Source organism: Triticum urartu, unplaced genomic scaffold, assembly GCF_003073215.2.
Source record: "Triticum urartu cultivar G1812 unplaced genomic scaffold, Tu2.1 TuUngrouped_contig_9241, whole genome shotgun sequence".
Lineage (NCBI taxonomy): Eukaryota > Viridiplantae > Streptophyta > Magnoliopsida > Poales > Poaceae > Triticum > Triticum urartu.
The window spans coordinates 1-9582 of record NW_024120266.1 but is presented as its reverse complement, the minus strand read 5'-3'; the positions used below and the strand labels follow the sequence as shown (position 1 = coordinate 9582).

Genomic DNA, 9582 nt, shown 5'->3' with positions numbered 1-9582 from the left:
GGTCCTGAGGGGCCTCAAGACCAGGACCTTTAAGAAGAAGCTCGAAGCATGTGGCAGGGGCTGGCACGATGAGCTCCAGTCCGTGCTGTGGTCGATACGCACCACCGCCACCAAGCCAACGGGCGAAACCCCGTTCTTCCTCGTCTACGGAGCAGAAGCAGTCCTCCCTCACGAGGTCAAGCATCGCTCCGCACGGGTCCTGACGTTTGATGAGACGCAGCAGGGGGAGGAACGTCGCCGTGAAGCTGCACTACAGGCGGCGAGGTACCGGCTAGCACTGCGGCGATACACTACAACAAAAATCCACCTATCGCAACGGATATCTACCAATGATACATAACACGTGTTGTTTGTTCCACCTCCCACCTCCCCACCCCTCCCACACTTTGAGCTAACCTCCCCGTACCCAAAAATACAATTTTCTATCAAACATCTATCTCCCTCTCGCCTGATTCCCCTTTCTCGCCCAACTTCCATGACTATGACGCTGCCGCCACCGCCGCCAATTGTTTTGAGGAACATACTAGCGCCACCACAAGCCATCCACACCGCGAGCCCCCAGCCTCCATGATGGCCGCAGCAGGCCACCATGCGTGCGCGAGCAGCCGCCGCTGCCGAACTGGCCTGGCCAGATCTGGGCCCAAGCGTACATGAGAGCAGTAGCTCCGTGCACCACCGACCACCGCCTCCACCGTACCTCTCCGCTGCAAGCAGGCACCAGCGCCGGAGCCCTGGAGGAACCACCCCGCCGCCGTGGCCCCCCACCGCGTAGACCACTACCTGCCTCCACGAGGTCCCCCAACTCGTGAGCGCGACACTTGACTCCGGGAGAAACAGATCTCGCCGGGGCGGCTCTGCACGGGTTTTGACTGTCGGAGGTTGGTGGTGATGGAGAGAGGGAGGAGGTGGAGCCAGCAACATTGTAGGGCCGGTAACAACACACATCTTGAGAGACATGCACAATTCCTCCGAATCATTGTAATCTTTAACTGTTTATTCCATAAGAGCACGTTCTGGAAAAATTGATATGCAACTTCGAACTATTGGTATCACAGGTTTTGGTGGTAACACATGCTCACCTTCAGTTCAAACCAACAACAATGATCATGAACTGGTACCCTGTTTGTTTATTTGGAGCACACACAGATGAATCGTGGTGCACACCATTGCATAGTGTCGAAGTATGGATTGTAACCTTCCTGTTATATACACAAGTGATTTATTCTGAACCCTAGTGCCACGGGTGTCTGGCACGATTCTCTCACCAATGGTTTCTAGGCCCACTACCTCGCGTCTGCACACGAGTTGCTGCGCTCAGGCCTGACGGTGTTGTGCCTCGCAGGCTACCTATGTCGGCGCTTAATCTTGACTGCAGGTTGGATCTGACACAAATTGCCTTATGGGCGCGTAATGTAGCTACGGTTCAGTTGTTGATGATTCGCCCCTTCTGTTTTCAAGATAAAACATGCATTGAACATATGATTAACTCTATTGACATCTATGTAGGAGCTCCAGGCTTCCTCTACATTGGCTTCGGGTTGTCATACCATGAAATTTCCAAGCTCTGCAAATCAATTCTGCGCTGAAGTTGTACTGCTCCATGACAAGTAGGTTAGTAGCACAAACTTTCCTGACCACCAATAAGATGTGTGTCGAGTGTATCTAATTATATTTTCCACCTGTATATCATCATGTGATTTTTTCCATGAATTTTTTGTGCCTACTAGATGTTAGCTAACAGTTTGTCAATCTCTAAATACTTGGAGTAGCTGTGATTTTGGTATGAAGTTTCCAGGTCATGTTTCAAACAGTTGACAATAGATGCACAAATAAATAGGACTGTGTTAAGATCTTTAGCTTGCCTTTGCTGATTTGTAAGGGATTAACTTACTTTAATGGCATGCAGCTTCAGGGCAGATAGATATGTACAGATTACTACATCATCGGAGAGTAAGGTAACCCATTCGCTATTACCCTATTTTGTACATTCCTATAGATTTTGATGTTCAGTTATTGAATGGCATGACAAATGATACAACATAAGGAAGCTAAAAGGTCACAAAGATCAAATTCTTTTGATATATAATATGCCACATTGGCAGCAATGGCTTATGGGTAGTATTTCTTAAAACTAGGTAAGTATTGAAAAGAAAAACTAATCAGCCATGGTCTGCTTTTATTCAGACTGTTCAGCCATTACATAGGTCTCCTTTTGATGCATTTTCATAAATATGCATGGATATGCCACAATCTCCGCGGGACCCGAGCCTCGACAGCGTGCCAGCCCTCGTCGAGCACCCGGTGTACTTCGTCAGCACCGTACCGCGGGACGCGAGGGCGCGCTACCCCATGTCGCAAAAGCTCCTACTCGCACTCTTGGTGGCCTCGCGCAAGCTGCGACACTACTTCCAGGGCCACCCCATCAAGGTCGTCTCAGCCTACCCATTGGAGAGGGTCCGATTTTGTGGCGGAATGGACAGATGCCCCGGCTCTTGAGGAAGGAGAAGACCGGTCCACCTCCCTAGGAACCGAGGCACCAGACGACTGGGTCATGTATTTTGATGGCGCCTTCGCGCATCAGGGCGCGGGGGCTGGAGCAGTGCTCATCTCGCCCACTCAGGACAAGCTCTACTACACCATGCAACTCTGTTTTCAGCATGGCGAGAAGGTCTCCAACAACATCGCAGAATACGAAGGCCTCATAGCTGGCCTAAGGGCTGCGGCGGCTCTAGGGGTGAAGCGCCTCACCGTCAAAGGCGATTCACAGCTCCTCGTCAACTTTTCCAACAAGGTGTACGAGCCGAAGGACGAGCACATGGAGGCCTACCTCGCGGAGGTGCGCAAGATGGGAAAGCAGTTCTCGGGCCTGGAGCTGCAGCACGTGCCCCGGGACACCAATAAGGAAGCTGATGACATCGCCAGGAGAGCATCCAAGCGGCAACCGCAAGAGCCCGGTGTCTTCGAAGAGCGGCTCTTCCAGCCATCAGCTTCGCCACCTCCTTCAAGCATGACTTAGCACCTCAGGAGCTTGGCTGCTCTTGGCGCTCGAGCCCCAGGAGGAGTGCTGGATCAAGGAATTCAAGGAGTACCTGATGCACGGGACGCTGCCGAAGAAGGAAGAGGACGTGGAGCGCATGGCCCGGCAGGCCACGACATACTGTATCCAAGACGGCGAGTTATACAGGAAACGACCGAACGATGTCACGCTGCGCTGCATCTCCAGCGATCAAGGAAGGGAGTTGCTGATTGACATACACGGCGGTGACTGCGGACATCACTCGTCGTCACGGACCCTCATCGGCAAGGTGTTCCGCAGTGGGTTCTATTGGCCTACAACACTCAATGACGTGGCCAAGCTGGTGAAGTCCTGTGAAGCTTGCCAATTCCACGCCAAGCAAATCCATCAGCCTGCTCAGGGCCTCCAAACCATCCCGCTCACATGGCCATTTGCGTTCTGGGGGCTGGACATCCTAGGCCCGTTTCCCCGGGCTCCAGGGGGCTACCGCTATCTCCACGTCGCCATCGACAAGTTCACCAAGTGGGCGGAAGTGGAAGCCGTTTCCAGCCGGCTCTACTGTCAAGTTCATCAAGGGACTCGTGAGCCGCTTCAGGGTCCCTAACCGCATCATCACAGATAACGGTTCGCAGTTTACTAGCAACCTCTTCAAAACCTACTGTGCTAACCTTGGAACATAGATCTGCTACGCTTCGGTGGCCCACCCCAGGAGTAACAATCAGGCCGAGTGCGCTAACACGGAGGTCCTGAGGGGCCTCAAGACTAGGACCTTCAAGAAGAAGCTGGAGGCTTGCGGAAGGGGCTGGCACGACGAGCTCCAGTCCGTGCTGTGGTCCATCTGAACCACCGCCACCAAGCCAACGAACGAGACTCCATTCTTCCACGTCTACGGACCTGAAGTAGTCCTTCCTCACGAGGTCAAGCATTGCTCCGCACGGGTCCTAGCGTTCGGCACAATGCAGCAGGACGCCATGCGGGGGATGGATCTCGTGCTGGGGGAGGAGCGCCGTCGCGAAGCCGCGTTGAGGGCAGCAAGGTACCAACAAGCGCTGCGGCGATACCACTGCCGCAACATCCGCTCCAGGACGCTAGAGTTGGGCGACCTCGTCCTAAGGCGGGTCCTCTCCAAGGAAGGGCTGCACAAGCTTTCGCCCATGTGGGAGGGCCCGTTCAGGGTCGTCCATGTCTCCAGGCCGGGTGCAGCGTGCCTGAGACGCAGGACGGGATACCTATCCAGAACGCCTGGAACATCTAGCACCTCCAGAAGTCTATCCATGAATCAAGGCCCAGAGCCTGAGAAGCAAGGCCTAGAGCCTGAGAAGAAAGGCCCAGAGCCTGTGAAGAAGGCCTGGTGCCTGTGAAGAATCGCCGCCCGTGACACTCTCCCATAATAATGAGTGGGGCTGTACACGCGCCAGAGTCTCAGGAGTGCCGGCCTCAGGCCCTGGGACTCCCTCCCACGCCTAGTGGACAACACTTAGCTCCGCGCTAGTGAGAAGACTTGAAGACTAGATTAGGTGCCCGACGCGGCTTTTCATTTGCTTCCCGTAGTTGACTCGCTTTTCCTTAATCAAAGTTTGCCTTTGGCGTTCCTTGCCGATTTGATTCCCTCACCTATCACTGCATTTTTTCCGGTTCGAATTTGCTCGTGTTCTCTCTCTCGCATGCCTCGCGAGGGGGCTAGGCAGGTGCCCTCGCGAGCATTTTTTCTCCTTTTTGCCTTCTCGCGAGCCACCCTTGTTCGAGCCCAAAAGCTAGCGCACCTCTCCTAGTCCGTGCCCCTCGGGTACCGCGACACAAAGCGCCAGGTCAGGGCCAGGATGAACGACAAATATTTTAATGCACTTCCTAACGAGTTTTTCGCAGTTCCTGAGCGAATGTAGGCCACCGAGGCAAGATGAATGCAAGGAAATAAACGCTTCACGAGGAAGAGGACGTCTTGAGTATACCAGGTTATGTTATCTTTATGCAAAATAACGACACAACACGAGAACAACACGCATACCGATATAACCAAGGAACCATAGTTTGATACACGCCCCCTGGGCCCATGCTAGTTTCATTGTTGATGCAGGAAAAGAGCAAAACAAAAGTAACGTTGCAGCATATTAGTTTCATTTCTACGAATTTTACTGAAGTTGTACCTTGTAGTGCGAGCTCAAAAAAAGGTGTCATGTACTGCTATTTGAACAACCTACTGTTATAAATGAATATATATAGTGGTTATTCTATTTGTGCAAACAACAACACATAGAAGCGTTGGATGAATCTGTTGTTGGCTTGCAACACATTATTCTTGAGATTACCAACGGATCTATATACGTTGTTGTAGACCCTTGCAATGCCACCAACGACAACGCATAATAATTCGTTGGTGTAGACTTTAGCAACGCTTATATGGACAAAAGGCAACACATCGATGCATTGTTGAAGGGGGGTTCCTATTATAGTGATACCACTACCGCAACATCCGCTCCAGGACACTCGAGATGGGTGACCTAGTCCTGAGGCGGGTCTCTCCAGGGAAGGGCTGCATAAGTTTTCACCAATGTGGGAGGGCCCGTTCAAGTTCGTCCACATCTCCAGGCCTGGCGCCGTGCGCCTGGAGACACAAGACGGGGTACCTATCCAAAACACCTGGAACATCCAGCACCTCCGGAAGTTTTACCCATGAAGCAAGGCCCAGAGCCTGTGAAGAAAGGCCTAGAGCCTATGAAGAAGGCCCGGTTCCTGTGAAGAATCGCCGCCCATGACACTCTCATGTAATAGTGAGTTGGGGTTGTACATGCCCCGGAGTCTCAGGAGCGCCGGTCTCAGGCCCTAGGGCTCCCGCCCACGTCTAGTGGTAGCACTTAGCTTCGCGGTGGTGAGAAGACTTGAAGACTAGATTAGGTGCCGGGCGCGGCTTTTCATTTGCTTTCCGTAGTTGTCTCGCTTTTCCTTAATCGAAGTTTGCCCTGGCGTTCCTTGCTGATTTGATTCCCTCATCTGTCACTGCATTTTTCCGGCTCGGGTTTGCTCGTGTTCTCTCTCTCGCATGCCTCCCGAGGGGGCTAGGCAGGTGCCCTCGCAAGCATTTTTTCTCCTTTGCCTTCTCGCGAGCCACCCTCATTCGAGCCCCAAAAGCTGGCACACCTCTCCTAGTCCGTGCCCCTCGGGTACCGCAATACAAAGTGCCATGTCAAGGCCAGGGTGAACGGCAAATCTTTTAACGCACTTCCTAACGAGTTTTCGCAGTTCCTGAGCGAATGCAAGCCACCGAGGCAAGATGGACACGAGGAAATAAGCGCCTCGTGAGGAAGAGGGCGTCCTGAATATACCAGGTTAAGTTATCTTTGCGCGAAATAATGACACGGCACGGGAACAACACGCATAGTGCAATAACCGAGGAACCATAGTTCGGTACACGCCCCTCTGGGCCCATACTGGTTTCATTCTTGATGCAGGAAAAAGAGCAAAACAAAAGTAGCGTTGCAGCGATCCGTGGAGGCAGACCCCTAGCGGCACCCCGAGCCTAGCCGGATCCTTCTTCGCGCTTCACAGAGGCGCGACGGCGGGATGACCCACTACCACCCTCCGCGCGCGGCGGCGGGGCGGCTGGTCGTAGCCGTCACGACTGGAGCTGTCACTGGAGGAAGAGCCACCGTAGCTGGACAGGACACGGTCGCCGCCGAGGGCAGGCTCGCCCTCATCCTCATCGTGACCGTCCCCAAGGCTGAGCACCTCCTCACCGTCGTTCGCCTCGGGGCAGCACCCGGCGCGGCAGACCATCTTCCCCAAACACCCTCACATAGAGGGTCGATCCACCATCGTACTTGAAGTGGAGGGTGCACCGCCTGCCCAGGCCGCACGCACGGGAGAAAGTCTTCCAGCCGCGGGCCAGGGCTATGTTGCCCGTGGCAGAAGTCTCGACCGCAACCCAAGAGGCCTTGTTGCAACAGCCATCTGCCTGTAGCCAGAGTTCGCCTGGACCAGAGGATGGCAGTTCGCCGGCAAAGAAGCGTGGGAGTTGGAGCCAGTTGCCGGCCGGGTTCTCTGACCAGACGATGAACTCCGGCGACACCTCCGTCGTGTGGAAGCGCGGACGAGGAGGCCGTGCCACCATGGCACGCCTCCCCTCATCAACTGGACCGCCATGGCTGGGATGACCCACTCCGCATGCCGTGGCGCTGTCTCGACAATGGGCCACGACGGGGGTCATGGCATGTTTACGCGGGCGGCCGCGGCCGCGCTTGGGCGCCGGGGAGCCGGGTCCCTCGCGAGGGGCTTTCCCCTTCTCGGCGGCGGAGAACTTCCTTCATGGTGCGATTGGTATCACTGCAAGCGATGGAGCGAGGAGGAAGGAGCAAGCAAGCAAGGAAGAGATGGGCAATGGGGGCTCCGCCCCCTCACCATTTATAGCTAGGGAAGGCCAACCGGCGTCTCCCACGATCGCAGGTAATGATGGTTTTCCTTGCATGTCGCGGGGACCTGACAAGTCGAGCAGTTGCCGAGGCAATGTGAGGAAGAGGAGACGCCCACGTCCAATCATCCACCACGCGTCAATCGAGGCCACAGGCCTTTGGGGCTCGCGACGCTCCGTACTTGGCCCTTGGCTTCGCCGCGAAGCCAAGCCCGAGCGCACCTTGGGCCCAGGGGCTACTGTCGGCATCCTGGGAACGGGGGTCCCCAGACTTGCCTGCCTACGGCCCACGGCATGGCTGAGCCAGCATACTGTATGGCCCATCTTCACCAACAAATCATCCAAGACCCTCGTGAGGCGGGCGACGCAAGGCCTCCTCTGGAGTAGCCTAGTCGGGCAGGCTTGCGAGGAGTGGAGATATCAAGGCAGGGCAAACCTCACGAGGCCCTCATGACGTGAGCCATGACGCACGACACCAGGCGGGCGCCAGCGCACGCAGCGTCCTTGTTTCCTCTTTGGTGCTAAGGAGGCCAGCGCAGGCGAAGAGTACCGAGGCGTCAGGTAAAGGTTGCCATATTGGTGCAACGAGACCAAGACCAGGAGGACTACGAGACGGAGGTCACCGTGGAGCCCAAGACGGCGTCACCACAGAGCTTTTCGCAGGCGAAGACCACTTTTGTCAGGATAGTTTGTACTAGCTGTCCCCCTTCAAATCGTCCCACCATTGTTGGCTCCCTCCCCGCTCGATATTTGGGAAGAGGACCAGGGCCTATATAAGTAGAGCTAGCCACCATGGCAGTGGGGATCGGATCTGGGAGACAGGCCTTAGCTCGATCCAAACCGATCGAGAGCCTACTCACAAGAACACCTCAACCTCCGGAGGCTGTTCTTCCCTTGTACTGTTCATCACTAGCCCTAGAGGCAATCCACCACCACCACACTGGAGTAGGGTATTACACCACAATGGTGGCCCGAACCAGTATAAACCTCGTGTATTTCTGTGTTGCGAGTTCGTCGAGTTCGTCCGCGAGATCTTAGTGAGCTAGGTCGTAGATTGGAAGGAAGGAAAGACTTCGCGCGCACCCCAGTGTCTGAACCTTAAGGGTTTGCCGGAACCCCACATCCGACACCCTTCTTCCCCTCTCTACGTGCGAGTGTGTGTCTACTAAGGTTCTGAACCCTTTGCATGGGTGACCTGGGCGGTTCATATAGGCCAACCCCCAGGGGTACCATGGTAATCCTAATCCGACCGGGTGTGGGCCCTAGCCGTCAGTCTGTCTAAATACCGGCTTCTCCGCTGGCAGCTGGGGCCCGTCGCCTGGTAGGTCCCGCTGGCTGTCGCGTACTCGGCCGACAGGCCGTGCCCATCGCTTGTGGGTCTGGTTGATCACTCCTCACTGTAGCCTCACTACTGATGATGGATGCTTTGTCGAGGGAAGCATGGCTATAGTACCACCATCTGGTGGCGTTTCACTATAGCCATTCCCTGTTTCCTCTGATTAATGGTGCACAGACTTTGAGGGGGGAGGGAGCCGCCTAGTGGGAGACGGCTCGCCGACAGGTAGGGCCCGCCTCCTGCGGGCCGTACCGACAGGCCGTCATGGGAGCATAGCTCCCTAGGTAGTAGGTGATGTCAGGGGCAGCATGGTTATAGTACCCTACCGGATGGCGGGCATTCGCCAGGTATGCTCGTACTGTAGTCGCGCTCGGCTCGGGATTCAAGAGTGACAGGTTGCACTGTAGCCACGCCCCGTCCCGTCGCAGTTATGTGGGTGCGAACTTTGAGGGCACGAGGGGCCGCCTACTGGAAGCCGGCCGCCTTGTAGCCGCCTTCTAGTATCCTGCCTCCTTCTAGTAGCCGACTGCTTGGACTAGCCGTCTTAAGGGAGCAGTCATTCGGCCGGGAGGTATGAGGGGCACAGTCGGCCCCGATGTCTTTAAATACCGCGGGGGGCTGATGAGGCTACCCGTGGTCATTTACTCCGACAGTAGTCCCCGTAGCTGGTGGGGCATCACGGCTGGAAAGGCGAGAAGCCCCAGCAGCTTCCTACTCTGAGTCGTGTGGTCAACTTGCTTCATCCGTCTTCTGGAGGTGCCGACAGCTAGGAGCCGGCCATCACCAGGCCGGCCGCCTGATGAATTCGAAACGTCGTGGGGGGGGGCG

The 9582-nt window shown here is 55.4% G+C and overlaps 1 long non-coding RNA gene across 2 annotated transcripts; it reads left to right on the top strand.

Annotated features, from left to right (window-relative positions):
• The first annotated feature begins 372 nt into the window (after window positions 1-372).
• Window positions 373-2216, top strand: LOC125532159. 2 transcript variants are annotated; one of them, XR_007293805.1, is made up of 4 exons: window positions 373-931; window positions 1056-1375; window positions 1507-1611; window positions 1907-2216. It is a non-coding gene; the product is annotated as an uncharacterized LOC125532159 (long non-coding RNA). The 2 variants fall into 2 exon arrangements; XR_007293804.1 differs by having other exon boundaries at window positions 373-1375.
• Window positions 2217-9582: the final 7366 nt, after the last annotated feature.